This window comes from Nomia melanderi, chromosome 2 (genome assembly GCF_051020985.1).
Source record: "Nomia melanderi isolate GNS246 chromosome 2, iyNomMela1, whole genome shotgun sequence".
Classification (NCBI taxonomy): Eukaryota; Metazoa; Arthropoda; class Insecta; order Hymenoptera; family Halictidae; genus Nomia; species Nomia melanderi.
The window spans coordinates 11,041,519-11,058,254 of NC_135000.1; the positions used below are offsets into that span (position 1 = coordinate 11,041,519).

Genomic DNA, 16,736 nt, shown 5'->3' on the forward strand with positions numbered 1-16,736 from the left:
TAGTTATAGTTTGAAGTTATTTATTCTACGTTTTTGCAGAAATTCGGCTCTGTTTAGGTTCAAGAAACAACTGAACAGAGACTTAGCTCTGCGTGTGCTTAGATAAAAACTGGCTTTATTTTCTTATTCCTTATTTATTACCTTATGTGTGATATCCAATTTCTAGGATGGTACATGTGGTTTGTAATCATGTCGTGTTGCTTACTACGTTGATTTAGGAAAAAGTTTCAAATATATGATTTCTTGTAGAGTTAGAGTCGTGAGGTTACGAGGTGATGAAGAATGTGAGAAATTAGTTATTATTATTGTAGCGGTAGGTGGCTCGCAGCGTTGGTAGGAAATAGCATTGACCGCTTACAGATGTTTAGGTATAGGCAATTAAGCCTACCCTAAAGTCTGTAAGTCGGCGAAAATATTTTACACTTTTTACACGTGCGTAGCAGAATAGGCTACCCTATCATAAACGCTGCCAACCATATCCCGTTAAGGCTTCTTCGGCCGCACGGTCAGCGCGGCTCGGAAAAAGATTCCTTATTAGAAATTCACAATTTTTCCCCTGCCAAAAAAATCGAGGCGACGTTGGAGAAGGGAATTAGCTCCACCCTCGAAGTTTCCAAGGGGTAACGCCTTTCCGAAGACGAAGATAAATAAAGCGGAAAGGCGCGAGGAAGCATATTACCGTTCTGCCTCCGAACACGCGCCTACGTAAATAAATAACTTGTAAACATATTTGTCGCGAGTATTCAATAACACATTACATCCCGACACTTATGTTATTAGTTTGGTAGTTCTACAATAATTTTTATGCGAAGTAGGTAAGTATTTATCTTTGCTATAGTTGCCTGTTGATGCTACTAGTCGATTTTCGTAGTTGTGGTTGTGTGCACGTTTAAATTAATAAATTCAGTTATTATAAGAAGTTTGGTTAACTCGTGAAGAGTGTGGATTGGAGTATCTTTTGTTTTATTTAGAACTAATCTCAAGAATTTGTTTTCAATTGCCTGGATTTTTGGGATGTGGTTTTTTGCTGCTAGGGGCTCATTCCTGATATTCATAGGTAAGAGTGGATTGTGCTACCATTGTACAGTAATTCCTTATTTTTTATGTTAAATGTGCTTTTCCTGTTAATTAGTGGGTATAGTATTGTAAGTGTAGCTATTGCTCTTTTTACTCTCTCCTGGATTGCTATGTTTTATAGTTACATGCTGCCGAATATTATTTCCAGTTATTTGACCGACTTGAGCCATGGGATTGATTTTCCTATTACTGAGATTTGAGTTTATAAGTTTTCCTGGTAATTATACTTGCTTGAATTTTTTCTGGATTTAAATTGAGTTTCCAGTGATTGAAATATGTAGTTATTTTTTCTGGGTGATTTTGTAGATATTTGATAGCTTGATTTACATTTCAAGAGGATGCTCGAATTGTTGTACCATCACAAACAATTGTATGTGGTTTATTTTAAAAATTTGGACATTCACGATGGACGTACGTAGCCATTTCTGGGTCAAATATTCACCCAAACCAACGCTGCCAATGACAGAGAATGGTTCCTCTGGTAAGAACTCCATCTACCAAGAGTAAAATAGGATCCAGTATGTAGGATTAAAAGGAGTTGAGATCATCAGTAGCTTGTAAATTGATGTCTAGGTTAAGATGATTGGCTGGTGATTTGTTTGGAGACAACAAGCTAAAATTCCTTTAGCTTGTACCATTGATTAAATGGATTTATATTTATGTGTACTTAAAAAGAATATTTTCTTAATTTACGTACCATGAAATAAAGTAATATTGATGTAATAACTATACAGTTGTCTATACTTTTTAAATTGATTTGTTTTCGGTGAATCGAAAAAGTTAAAAATTTATTGAATATTAATTGTCACTAAATGATTTCATAAAACTTGCGGTATTTGGCGTATTTCATACTTCAAATTACGAAGTGTTAACTCTTTGCACTCCAAAAGCGCCTCTCAGTCGCCAACTGATTTGGCACAGCAACATTATAAAATTTAATATTCAATATTAAACTTTCTATAACGCATTAATATATGAAACATTGAAATAAAATAGTTTCGTTCTTAAATTTATGCGCTATTTTTCGTGAAGTTGGTTTCAAGAAATGTCGTCTGTGTCTCATTAATAAATTTGAGTATTTCCAGTGAAACTGCTGTTCAATGAACTACGATGTTTCAATCGTTGGGATTGCTATGTAACTCTGGCGTTGGTAATCTGGAAATCTCTCGCAATATAATCGTGTAGCTACTCTATAATTGTAGTGATATTATTCTTTTAAAGTCAAGGGCGTATCGGCAATTTTGGTAAACGTAAAATTAGACGTTAAAGAATACATAATGCTGGCCATAACAATATTCATTCCGTCGAAACAACCATAATTCAAACTCAGTTTAACTGTTTAGCATCTTTATGTGATTCCCTGGTTGTAACTATAAGAATCACTTGGATAACGGACATTTAGCTCTGCTGACTTATCTCGGTGGATAGTACAGTGTTACACATTCCGAATTATATTTGCGATCACATATGCAAAATACGCAAGCATAAGAAATCTCGCGAGTATGCAGTATTGTAAATATTCAATGAATAATGACTTTTAAAATCATTCGTATTAACTCTTTGCACTCGAAAGTTTCTCACTTGAAATGTTCAATACTTTCTAACTAGATGTAGACGAGATTCTTTCAAATGAACGTATTAAGAAATCACACATGAATTAGGGAACTAAAGCTATTTTCTTTCAATATTTCACGTAATAATGCAGCATACAAAGGTAAATACCAAGGTTTATAATTTTACTGTATCAAATCATGTAGCGACTGGGAGTCGCCTCTCGAGTGCAAAGGGTTAATATTTTACTGGCGTTGTCGCAACATGGGTTACGCATCTATTTAAGTGAAAGCGTAGTTCCATCTGGAAAAAAAGCCAAGGTTACGTTGAAGTTTCTGAGGTACGTTTACCTAGGTATGATATGTGACTACTATAGGATACAGTAATAAATAATTAATAGAGAACAAAGTACTTAAGTTTTACTTAAATCATTTCTTAAAATAACGAATAGTTTGGTAGATAATTTCGAGAAAAGTTAAAATGAAACATCACCCTGCATCATGTATAGAACATATGTAGTATATATGTGTATAATAAAATATATGCATATGTTTACGTGCATTATGAGAAAATATATTATGTAACTTATTTGAATAATTCTACTCTATTCTCATTCTATAGATATTAGGTTATCAGAAACCTGTTTTAAAATGGTAACAACTAGTACTTTTCTGCGCAAAATCTACTATTCAATAAACATGTTTATGTATGCTTCCGCATTCTTCCATTTACATATGTAAATATCCCAGAAGGTGTAGCTTATATTCACAGTTTTTTTGCGAGAGTAATCAGCTACCGTTTCATTGAACAAATTATTGATCACTGTTACGAGGATTTTTCATTAGGATGAAGTCAGCTAAGCTTAATTCTCACTAAGAACGCATTCACAGTTGGCGGAGCGGTCAAATCAAATAACAGTTGATCGTCGAGTCGGTTTGCCGACGATCACAGACCACGGCAAGTTTCACCCAATTTAATCCGACCGATAACTACGAACGGCTGATGACCAGAAAGGAACATGGGTGACAAGCAATTAATAGAATTCGTTCGAGAGAGCAGTAACTTATACGATTTTAGTCACAAAAGTATCGTGACTCATTGTATAAAATTAAAATATGGATGAAAATCGGAACTAAGTTAGGGTGCAGAATAAAAAATTCGCTTTTTTTTTGTAGCCATTATATAACACTTAATTTACTCAATACCATCGTTTCTTTTATTGTAATATAATCTCCGTGTCATAAAAAATTTACGTGATTTTTATTGCACTATATTTAGTACACAATTTTCTTACTGACGGTACTTGGTTGCTTTTAATAGTTGAATGTGAATGGCTCAGTAAAATCTTATATCGTAACTGATTGTGACCTGACCATACCATTCACCGTTAGTGTGAATTAACCCTAATGGTATGATCATATCACAATTATTCGCGTTCAAGGATTTTATTGAGCCATTCACAATCAAAGATCAAAAACAATCAAATTTTGTTAATACATCTTTCATTTCTATTCGTTCGTTCGAAAGGAACAATGTGTTATAAATACAATTAAATAAAAATCGCGTTAATTTCAAATAAGAAGGAAATTATATTGTGATCAAGAAAAGGATAATTTTCCGTACATCGTAATTGCCATGAAGCAGCCAAATTGTTTACTATGTATCTTTGTCTAGTTTCGATTTTCATCCATATTTTTATTCTGTGCGATATTTCACAATATTTTTAGCGACTAAAATCGTACAATTTACCGTTTTCTGGAACAAATTCTATTAATTACTCGTCAGTGATGATACTTTGTAACTGTCAGCCGATTAGATGAAAGTCGATCAAGAGTTCTACTAGCAAACCGATTCTACGATCAATAGATTTCGATTTCATTCGCCTGTACTGTCAATTATGAATGCTTTCATTAATTTATATTTTATTAGAGTGGCAACGATAATGACTAGCTATGGTTTGACTTGATCTGGCTATTTTCTGAAACCTAATTTATTCCATGGATAATGTAGATTCTGATAAGAGAATAAACCGAGAAACAGCGAAATTATCGAACTATAGCATGTTTTTCGAAAGATTAATATAAAAAAAATAAATATTACATATACACATAAGTAACTAGAACCGAAATGTAGGCATCCACGAAAATCACATCACCCCATCATGATTATTTCTAAAGAACAAATTCTTTAGCGAATGTTAAACGCTTCTCTTTACCATTATAATTAGATTTTTTAGGACATTACGAACTGTCGAGAAGTACCCTTTTTCCACTTTCTTCAAACAACTCTGCATTTAAAGTTAGAGCACAATCCTGGATTACTGTGCATTTTTCGTATAATTTTCTGCTTATCGTAATCATCAAGAACACATGGATGTCTTTTTTGCGGAATAGATTCAATCCGATCTTCTTGATTGAACCGTCTTTCAATGTCTCTAAACGTATCGTTGCTTAAATTTAATAATTTCTCAATTTCTGAGTACGATTCTTCTGTCTCCCGACGATAAACAACAAGTTGTTGAATCTTAAATGACGTATTTTTATTTTTACGGCCCGTTTTCATAGATTGGTTTTCGAAATAATGAAGCTTACTATCAGATTGATTTGTAGCGGCTGAAGTTTCTCTTTCAGTGTATACGCGGGACTTATAGTATGCATAGGACGCCATTTTTATGAAAGCGTTCTTAGTATTTTTGGCCACTTGACGGATATATGAGTCCACGTAGTTTTTTCACGACCACCTCAATAGCGCAAGTGGACGCGATAAATCTTGGCTCGTTGAAAAGCTTGCAGCTCCAAATGTTTCAGCAACGTGTGCACTGGTTTCCATCAACCGGTGAAAATTCGAGCCCGGTCACGTGAGCACAAGGGTACACATCGCACTTATGCTGGGTCCGGAAAACAGAAACTGCATCACCAAAACTATTTCTAAGTAACAACTGCTCCTCTAAGTAACACTCTTTCAGCGTGTTAGGGGCATAAAGAGTGGACAGCCGTGTGCAAAATTTCCCGATTGGTGGAAGTCACTTTCCGTGACTTCAGCCAATCAGGGATAGCCGTTAAAACTCCCCCCGTAAAGGAAATTCCCTTTATAAAGGAGCACGCGGCGACAAAACGTTTCTTCGTTCTATGTTCTTCGGTTCTTATAGTTCTTCTAGTACTTCCACTATTTGAGACTTCGAGTACGAGTTATGCACACGGTACGCGCCGTCGTTACGTTTTGTTATACTAAACAAAATAAACTTTGTTGAACCTGATTCTGAACACTTATTTGGATTGTCATCCGAAACCAACTACGTTCCTTTAGATTATTTGAAACTGAGTTTTAGCATTAGAGTTTTATTTATTCTAAAAAATATATAATAGCAGTTTATAGATATTTTGTTTCAATCTGTCGTTTTTGTGCTGGCCATTTACTTACACTGCGATTATACCCAGCATATTCGAATCACTTGCGACGAAATCAATTATTTTAGTATCTAGTAAACTCTGCGAGTAGATAGACGCGGTGCAATATTACAGTAATCAGTATAGGAAAGAATATCACGCTGGAACAACGACGATTAATATAGCATCTCTGCAAGAAAGGTGTGTTGTATCAGAAGATTGCTTCTCAGCTTGAGATATCCGTTATGGTTTGCTATCAAGCTACAAGGTATATTAAACGACATGGAACAGTAGACAACATTCCCAGTTACGCAATATCTCGAAAAACTGATGAAAAAGCTGATCAGAAAATTCACTCTTTGTCTGAATCTGACCGTTTTAGAACCACAGTTAACATACACAAGAAAATGTCAACAAATTCGGGAGTAAATATTAGTGTACAGACAGCTATTTCCATTTATGGGCTGATTTTACTCTGAAGAATCGAAAAATTGGATCGAAAAATATATGTCCAGTATATAGAGTATTCATGCTATTACTAGCCATCGTTTTTCTTGAACATGGTAGGTATAAGAAAAAAATGGAAGAGGAAGTAGTTGTATAGTTTCTTATAGTTAACATAACAATGTTTATCAGTTTTTTTACATCTGTCATATTTTTCAAAAAACAAGAGTGACCATTGCTTTTTTATATGAAATGCTACATACTTTTATATGTCAGATGAAAGCTTGTATTAAGACGAATTCATCCATGTGTTAACACGTTCCGTGCCACGTGTACCACATACGGTACACGTCAATTTTTGTAAGAAAATATTTTTCATGGATACATGGTTACGGATAGTGATATGCGTTACAAAGTAATGAAAACATAAAAAAACGATATGAAAATACCTAAAAATGACCAAAAACCTGAATAGAACTTATTATTCTATGTAAAAAATCAATACAGCTCATAAGCAAAATATAACTGAAGTTTCCGTGGCACGAACCGTGTTACACAATGGATTGTGAAGAGTATTAAAATTTTCAAGTCACCGAAATGTCTCTTTACGAATAGCTATAGCACAACAGGGATATCCCTATTGATTCCGAGTGAATTATGTCTGCTCACAGTCAGTCGGATAGTGCGAATGGACGATTCCTCTTTCCCCTATGCTATTTTAGCTTGACGATAGTGATCCAATATCTCATGTCCATACAGTGCAGAAGTAATGTTTAAACTGCAAGTAAAACTTCCTTAAAAATTACAATCTTTTATGATCGGTATGAAACCAGAACTATCCGCGTATAATTAATATTTCTCGAAATAAAAAAACTGATTTCGATAAAAGTAAAAATCTGTTTTATCGGACAGCTGAGGGTCGTATTTGTTCTAAAAGGGAGAAAGAGACTCAACGTTATGTTTCATAAATGTGACAACGTCGCTAGAAATACGTCCCCATAATACGTGAGCAGAAGCTGCATGCTTCCTATAACTCTTCTATATCTATGTTTGGTATCAGTTTCTATTACTTTAAAAGATGGTATCATTTAATTTAAAAGCGATTTAACGTAACTAAATGTTAAGGATTATATTATATTTTTATAAAGTGATTATTTTTCTTTAACATTTTCCCTAGCCACGTAGAATTCTTTTTCATTGCGTAATATTTTGTTTTGACACTATTTCTTTATACAAGAAGTGCAGATCTATATTCTTTTATTATTTCATTTAAAACCGTTAAATCTCCTTTCCTCGAGCATTAAATGTAAGGCAGAGTCGTCCAGTAAATAGTATCTAATAAATGAAGGAAAATGATTTTTGTGGAATTTGATAACAACATTGAGAATCACTGTCGGTACCTTATGTTTCATGCAACTATTTTTCAATCTCAATTGAAAACGAAATGTGTTATGGAACTTTTTTCAACGGATTTCGCAAGATAGATATTTGCACTATCACATGTTGAAATTAGATTTTCTCCAAGATACTTAGTTTCCAAGATAAATTGGAAAATATCCGAGAAATCGGTGTGCTTTAGGTGCCGTTTCGCTTTTCAGCATTGTTTAAACATGTTTATAATGTTATTAAAATTTACATCAGTGTGCTCAGAAAGGTCCATAGAATAATATTGTGTACGAAAAGTTTGATAAGTTTTCATAATTAAGACACAGCAAATGTTCAGAATTGCAAAATTGAGTTTTTTTTCAAAATTAATTTTCTCAAAATTAATTTTCTCAAAATGTGTGGCTGATAGAGAAAAACGAATTACATATTCTAATTTAGCATCTTCCAACTATTACGAACACTAGCTTATATTTTCCTCGGAATATCAGTCGAGTTTCTTTTATTTAACCTCTAAAAAATTTCTGCAATTTCTCTTATGGAACGTTCGGCAAGATGATGTAACATTTTAAAAGTTGCGTCCGTGTACTAATCCCATCAGATCAGCACTGTTATAAAGTACACGAGTGTTTAGTCTTGCAACACTAGGTCCTGTGGTTATTTCTTTTTGAGCCTTCTAGTAGTGTCGCCAATGTAAAAATGATTGGTTAGCGAATGTGGGTGGTTTAATGTTCTTGATTTGGATTTGTCAAGTGTGCCGAATTCTCTCTCTTATACTGTGTATCTGTAGATCTTTACATATTCCTTCGTTTTTTATATGCCAAGGTACACCCATTGATGTGCAAAGTATAATTGACTGCATGACTTTCATTTTGTCGATATGAATGTTTGCTGCTGTTCCCCAAAACTGAATTCCGTATGTCCAAATTGGTTTTATTATGAATTTGTAAATTAGTAATTTGTTTTCCATGCTTAGTTGTGAGTGACGGTTGGTTACTCAATACAAGTTCTTCCTTTTAATTCTTATTTGTTGTACTCTTTTATGTATGTACTGCTTCTAGGCTAACTTTGAATCTAGGTCGAGTTCCAAGTATTTAGGTACTTTTATTTGTGGTATTTCGTTATTGTGCAGAGTAATCTTTGGTGTGTATTTTTGCGAATTGTGAATGTAATACAATTACATTTATTGTAATTAATTTTTATACACTGCGTTGTCAGCCAGTTTTCGAGCGATAGTATGTGTTTTTATAAGATATTAACTGCCTCCCTTGGGTCTTCGAATGTGTATGTGTCGTGTTCAGTACAGTTGTGATGTCTACCGTGTATAATGTATAAAGTAACGTCAAATAAGTTAACGTTGATTTTTTATTATGAATCCGTGTTTTGGTTAAACTTTACCTCGGAGGATTATTTTTCAATTTTTAAGTCTAGGAATTAATCAGTTTGGAAGTTACGCGTATATAAAGTGTATCATTTTTAGTGTATTTACTTTGACGCCAGATTATCTTTTACCCACAAAATGAGCGATGTCAATAATTGTTAACAAGTCCACACTTCTACTTCATAATTACCAATGGTCCTATATCATCACAAAATCTACACAATTCTAAATTGGAAAAATAACTTACTAAAATAGAGAAGGATTTTTGATAAATATAATGCACTCACGCGGAGACACTGCACAACGTAGTATGACGGCAACTAGTGATGCAGAAATGTTGATAATATCGTCAGTTATTCCTATCAATTGGGTGAATTATGAGTAGAAATCAATTTAGCATCGATGAAATCCATCAAAGACGTTAAGGTAATTATATAGGATTAGCGATTTCTCACCGATTCTAATCAAGCTTTTTTTTGTACATATCATCTACTACTATATGAGGAGTACATTTCTCTATCATACTTTAGTTTCTGAGATGTTTACAAAAAATTTCGACAATTATTTAAAAGATTTGCCTGCTCACAGATTTAAATGACATTAAAATATATTGCCAAGAACGTTACTTACAGGTAATGGATTCTCGGGTTGAATTCTAAATTTCCCTTAACCAGTTAATTGTGTATGACGAGTATACTCGTCATGAAGAAGTGGCAACTTTTTGGATTATGATGAGTGTACTTGTTATGTGTAAGAAGTAGTTATTTACCATGTACTATTAAAATTAAAATTTTTGTGAAAAGTAAGATATATTTATAAATTTCAAGAATTTTCAAACAGACCAAACAAAATGTACAAAAAAAAGAAATATATAACGTTTCTGCCAAAATACTGTGTATACAATACACAAGGTAGGTGCATACTTTTAAAAGAAGGGAACACAGCTAACTATTAGTTAAAACTACTATCGTTCGAAATCTTCGGGTGTAATTTAGATTCACCAGTCTTTACTAACAGACCAATTCATTGTTTAATTTAAAAATACACTTTACAAATTGCTGTCACGATGAGGAGATCTTTATATAAAGTCTCTTTTAAGGCTTTCATGATTCCTCGAGAAGAGTCATCGCGAATGCACATTTTGTATAATATTATACGGCAAAGTAGTTCCCATATTAATTATCCAACTAATAAGATTTTTTGCGATAATACTCATTATCAGTTGTCCTTTAATTTAATTTATCCGACACCCAACAGACTACGAAATAAGTTATTAGTAAGAATACATCAATGTATTTAAGTTTGTGGATGTCTGGACTCGTAAATGACAGAGGTCTGGTATCGTTTTTGATGCAACAACAATTGGTCAATGAAAATTGATAATGTAAAGGAAGCGAGACACTTCTTACTCTTCATTGTGGGTTGACTATATTTTGTTCACTTATTTATATCTCTCAGATGTTAAGATGTTAAATCTATTTCTTCCTTTTCTTGTAATAAATGTTCATCTAAATTAAACTCGCGAACGTCTTGAAATGTGTTTGAGTAAATACCTACAATTACTACTTACGTGTACCAGTTAAGTTAGTTTCTATTAATACTCATTAGATACAGAAAGGAATGTAAGAGGAATTTCATAGTATCGCTACTAGGTGCTTTGTACATACCTGCAAAAACAACATAAAGTACTATGTACCGTAAACTGCGAAGAGAATTCACGTGATACTAATGAAGCGAGCACACAACCGCAAATTATTTATACGTAGGCGAAACTTCTGTCGGAATCTTTACTGCTCGCAAGCTTGGCCTCTTGGTTGGTTTGAATAACTTTATAAGGAACAATGCCTATATCCAATTATATCCTTATTTATCATTTTTTTCAGAAATACATAGTTTCGAACACACTTTTCCGAATTTTCTTGATTCCTTGATCAAAACCAATATAAACAACTAACAATTTAAATCAGTTACTTAGCATATATCTTCAGTGATGTTCTACACTGTATAAATTGATGAATTTTGTCAGTTGTGTGCAGTAAAATGAAATCTTCTTGGTACATTTTAGCGGAATAGGTACAAGCAGGCATTCACATTGAAATTATAAAGATTCCATCTATTTAAAGAATTGACCTTTGAAAACTAGTTATATCGACTTCATAGACATATTTGCATTGCATGAGCATAATGATAGATAATAACCATATATGTATCAGAATACATTTACTAGAATGCGATCTGGTTTTGCAATTATAACATGAAAAATCACAGTAACGTGAATTGCACGTTATTCCAACGTTTTGCCATCATTGCAGTTGGCTTCATCGGAGGTCGAAGACGCACTGATATCGGTATGCATCTAAGAAGACGCTTTGAATATATGATTCATACTTATGCTCCAGGTCAATAATCACCAATAGTTTTTAATTGTTCACTTGAGAAATCTAGTAATCATCATGTAATACATGGATATGTGTCTAAGTCGAAATCCCCATAAGCAGGCTCTTCGGAAGCCTTGCAGATGATGAAAATAAATATTTAGATATTTTGAAACAAAATTTAATAAAAAGTGCTATTAATATGAACATACACCACGGTTTCAAATTTTATCAGGATAATAATCCAAAATTCAAATAATGCATAGTTCAGGAATATTTATTGTATAATTACTCAAAAGTATTTCAGCCTTCTCCACAGTCACTGGATCCAAATTCGACCAAAAAGTGAGATTATTTAGATCGTCGAATCAGAATATCACCCGTAAAGTCGAAGGAAGAATTAACACTGCGATTAATCGAAGAATGGTCACGTTTTCCGCTAGAATACTTAAATAAAATTATTTCTAGTATGCCTAAAAGATTGAGCCGTGTAATTAAACAAAGAGGCAATCCAATAAAATACTAGAATCGATATCTTTTTGTTAAAGTATACGTACATTATTAATTTAAAAACGTAATAATTCGTTAACTGTCCGAATATTTTTGCATTGCGAAAATTCAGCATTATTTTATTTAATACTGATTAACAAGAAAACTGTGAAGCGGCAGTTCTAACTCTCCGCCGACAGAGGGCCAACACGCCGTACGACTTTTCCGCTGCTAGCTAATTCTGTGTGAATTTCTATATAAGACTTGTTAAATCTTCTTCCACTCATCCTGGCGTCCACGGCATGGATTTTAATTATGACTATTGGTCAAACAGTTCTTCAAAATACCACGGAACTCAATAATTTATAAGAATTCATCTACATATCAATCTCGATGTTAATCTTTCCAGTAGTCATATTGACTTTGGGATTACCCTCACTGAGAGTTGTGTTTGTATTTCGTAATTTCGACGCTAATATATTTTCATGTTTTGTATATTCTATATTTTATATTGTATGTGTTTGTATTAAATTGCGTTCTTACGTGAATATCAATAGTGTATTTTCGTGAAGTACCAATATTGTTCATCATTCGATCATTTATATTTTCATCCGATATTATAACGACAAATGCTTCCATTCCTTGTGTAATATACTTTAAAATTAGTGTTTAAGACTGCGCGTCAAAATATGCTTTCAGTTATCCAGTGAAAACGCATTTCAACGATTTAGACTAAGAATAGTAAATTAATTCGGAAAGTTACATATATGCGAAAAAATTAAATACAAATTGTCACAATATCAATGTCGCGCCCTGTGATTCTGCAATATTGCTGAGAGTTCGAATTGGTCTAGAAGAAAAAATTAAAACATTAAATGGCTCATTTAATTCAAGGTTTTAACGTATCAATATTTATGAACAAATGATTCGACAGTTACGGGAAAGCGAATATTTGTACGATAGAGCGGATTTGCTAGATTTGTACGGAGCGAAAATAATGGTAATCCTTGCGCCCCGGTACGGCTTCCCGTTAATTCGTCTGTAACCTATGATCGATCCGAATCGGAATCGAAATCAGAATCCGTGCTGCTCATGGCTATTGCAATCCAATCGCACTGCTTTTCGCAAATATTTGCGCGCAATCGTGTCTCCGGGTGCGAGGACTTCAATTAAACTGTTAATTATTCCACTAGCAGGTTGAGTTCATTGATTTTCAAGATGAGTCACACTTATTGTCAGACTATGCAAGAAACAGATGATCACACGATATAAATTGAATGGATGTCTAAAAGAGTAGTTGTTATACATTTTTAAAAAGAATTTAAGGGTTTAATAATTGTCAAAAACATTTATAAAAACAATTCATTATTAGATTATTTACAGTTAATACATTGCTTTACAGTGTACAACAAATCATTTTTACGTTTTCCTGTAATTGTATATACAATAAACATGTTGATATGAATTATAAAGTAAGAACATTGAATCTTTGTAGAAATAAAATAATCACGTTAACTGACTGGTATGTTTAAATTACAGTATTTGTAAATTGTTTCCATTATTATTTTTAGTACTGAACCTATTTATATTAATATTATCTTTTAGTTATTATTATGACGTTAAAATATCTGATTTCATTATTTTCACTTCTTCAGATTCATTCTACGTCCGTTATGGAATATTTTGTATTCTGTCTTCAAATATACAATAGATTCGCTGAATAAGTAATTAATTATAGTAATACATACATTTAGTAACTTTAATATTCGTACACTACGAGATTTTTACTGTGTTGCATCATTACTTCATTTCTAACAAAATCAACAAAAAACATAGTCAAGTATTATATTAAGGTATATGTCTAGTAAACAATAGTATAGGTTTTATTTACATAATTTACAACAGTTGTTAAATAACACGATTTAAATAAAACTCTGTCCGATTTTCACCTTACTTTAATATTACTTTAATATTACTTTATATATATATGACTATAATTAATTATGTGTATGAAAGGAACGATGCACTGTCTCTACGGTCTGTAGATTCAGTAATCACTGCTACATTTATGCCATTTTCTTACTCATTAATTTACTTATATGATTATGTGTATCTATAATCGGTGTTACATTTAAATGCATAAAGTTGAATATTTTGCGAAATATTAAAGCTATGAAAAAATGTTTATACAAAAGGTGTTTAATACGAAGGAGCACATTATACGGTACAAATGATTTTTGTGTAAGTGTAGTAATGTTATATATTTTTGTTTACAGCATAAAGTGTCGAAACAAATTCAATGTAATATGCTATATTACATCATTCCATGTGGTAATGTCATAAATAAATGGGATTCAGTTTTTCTCGACGCATATCGAATAGTGTCAGTTATCGAAATATTTTACAGCTTTAATATATACTTTTTTTGTATCATATTGTTTCAATTATTAATCAAATATATTTACTGTGAAGAAAGTGTTAATAAATCTCCTTTACTACTACATTCACATACTACAAAAATCATTTATGCCGTATAATATATTCCTCCACACTGAATAATTTTCGTATAAGCATTTTTAGTCATAGTTTCATAACTCGTAAGACTTTTACATTTAAAGGTAATGCTCTCACCTTTAACAGATGGCAGAAATGCATAAAATTTAGTACCTAAAGAGTTCCTTCTTTAAACATGTCTCTAGTACATATTCTCTTATTAAAATTATTATCTGTCATATGAAGGTTAAATCACATTCCCAAGGAAACAGTAGATCTTAGTCAGACTGAGGTTGACAAAAGTATAAAACTTTGTATATAAAAAAAGTTTTCAATTCAGAAGTAACAAATTTTTTATCCGTCACCACAATAATTCTTTGCATAGAGTATATTAGATTAATCGGAAAGTTCCGTCCATCTAGCGTCGAATAGCAGTAGCTAGAACTGTCGTTAATTATAATGTCTAAAGTAAGATTGACTCTTTAGTTTTGACATTTTTCAATAAAATTCAATACACAAAAATATACTCTTGCGTTAATAACGTTGTTTTTTTCTGCATTGAAAATGTCTAAATTTGAGGCAAATAAGCGTCATCTGCACGAAGTGATAATCTTTTGCTTTAATTGGAAGAAAACTGCAACTTAAGCTCATCGAATGTTTGTAGAAGTTTATGGCGATGATGTTCCTTCTGGTAAAACATGTAGAGAATGGTTTCGACGCTTTAAAAATGGTGATTTTACTGTGGAGGACAAAGAAAAAAAACAAATTGCAGAAGCATTAAATTGTGCTCAATCTGTCATTTCCGATCGTTTAAAAACCTTAGGAGAGGTCTATAAGGAAGGAAAATGGGTCCATATAAACTCAAGCCAAAAGACATTAAAAAGCGAAATGCTGCTTGTTAGGCAACAAAGGAAGGAGTTTCTGGATCGTATCATCACTGGTGATGAAAAATAGATTTATTTCGACAACCCCAAAAGTCGGGAAACCATTTGTGACCCCGGCTAACTCTCAAAATCGACGCCAAAGCGGAATATCCACGGAAAGAAGGCTTTACTCTGTATTTGGTGGGATTAAAAATGTGTGCTGTATCATGAGCTGTTAAAATCTGGTTAAACAGTCACAGGAAATCTCTGCCGAGAACAAATTATCCGTTTGAGCCGAGCATTGCACGAAAAACGACCAGAATATGAAACGAGACAGCATAAAGTGATTTTGCTTCATGACAGCGCTCGGCCTCACGTCACAAAACTTGTCAAAGGAACGTTAGAAGCACTTCGTTGGGAAGTGCTATCCCTTGCGCCTTATTCACCAGACTGTGCCTCTTCCGACTAGCACCTGTTTCGGTCGATGGCACACGCACTTGCCGAGGAACGCTTTAATTCTTATGAAGATGTCGAAAAATGGATCTCTGACTGGATAGTTTCGAAAGATAACTCATTCATTCGCCGGGGAATTCGCTTGCTGCCGAAAGATAGGAAAAAGTCATCGCTAACGATGGACAATATTTTGATTAATGTATTTTTTCATTTTGTTTCTTAAATAAAATTCACTTTCTGTAAAAAAAATGGACGGAACTTTCCGATTGACCAATACTAATTTTTCGTGTTACGTATAATAGTATTATACCAAGTAGTTTGTATTGTAATATGGACGTCACAAGTTATTAATTAGTAAAATAACGGATTTTTATGCTCTAAACACGTACTCAGATATGCAAGAAACATTTAGACAACGTGTTAATACTACGTAGAATGTTTGTAGTAGTTTTATTGTTACACCTTATTTATTGTAATTTGTATTACAGTATATAAACATTTTTTTTTCAAGGTTTCCTGTTATAAATTGATATCGTTTATCAGAAGGAAATTAATTTATAGGCAGACATTTTCGTTTAACATTATAGGATCTTGTAAGAGCATATTTAAATTTACCACTGAGAATATTCGCACTTGCTATAAACCGTTTCTCGTAATCAGGATGCTTTTCTATAATACCACTAAATATATTTCTAATTTTTTCACCAAAAGCATTAGGTATGTTCTTTATATTTTCAAAAATTTGAGGTAGTACTTCAACTGATGTCATTAAAGGAATTTTGTTTCTAATTTTTGCATTTACATAAATTGCATGGCTACCAAGGTGAGCTATCCTATCAAT

At 32.9% G+C, this 16,736-nt stretch overlaps 1 long non-coding RNA gene across 2 annotated transcripts in view; it reads left to right on the plus strand.

Moving 5' to 3' along the window:
* LOC143174269 (uncharacterized) overlaps nucleotides 1–16,736 on the plus strand; it is a 316,575-nt gene that overhangs the window by 75,978 nt on the left and 223,861 nt on the right. The window lies entirely within an intron of this gene.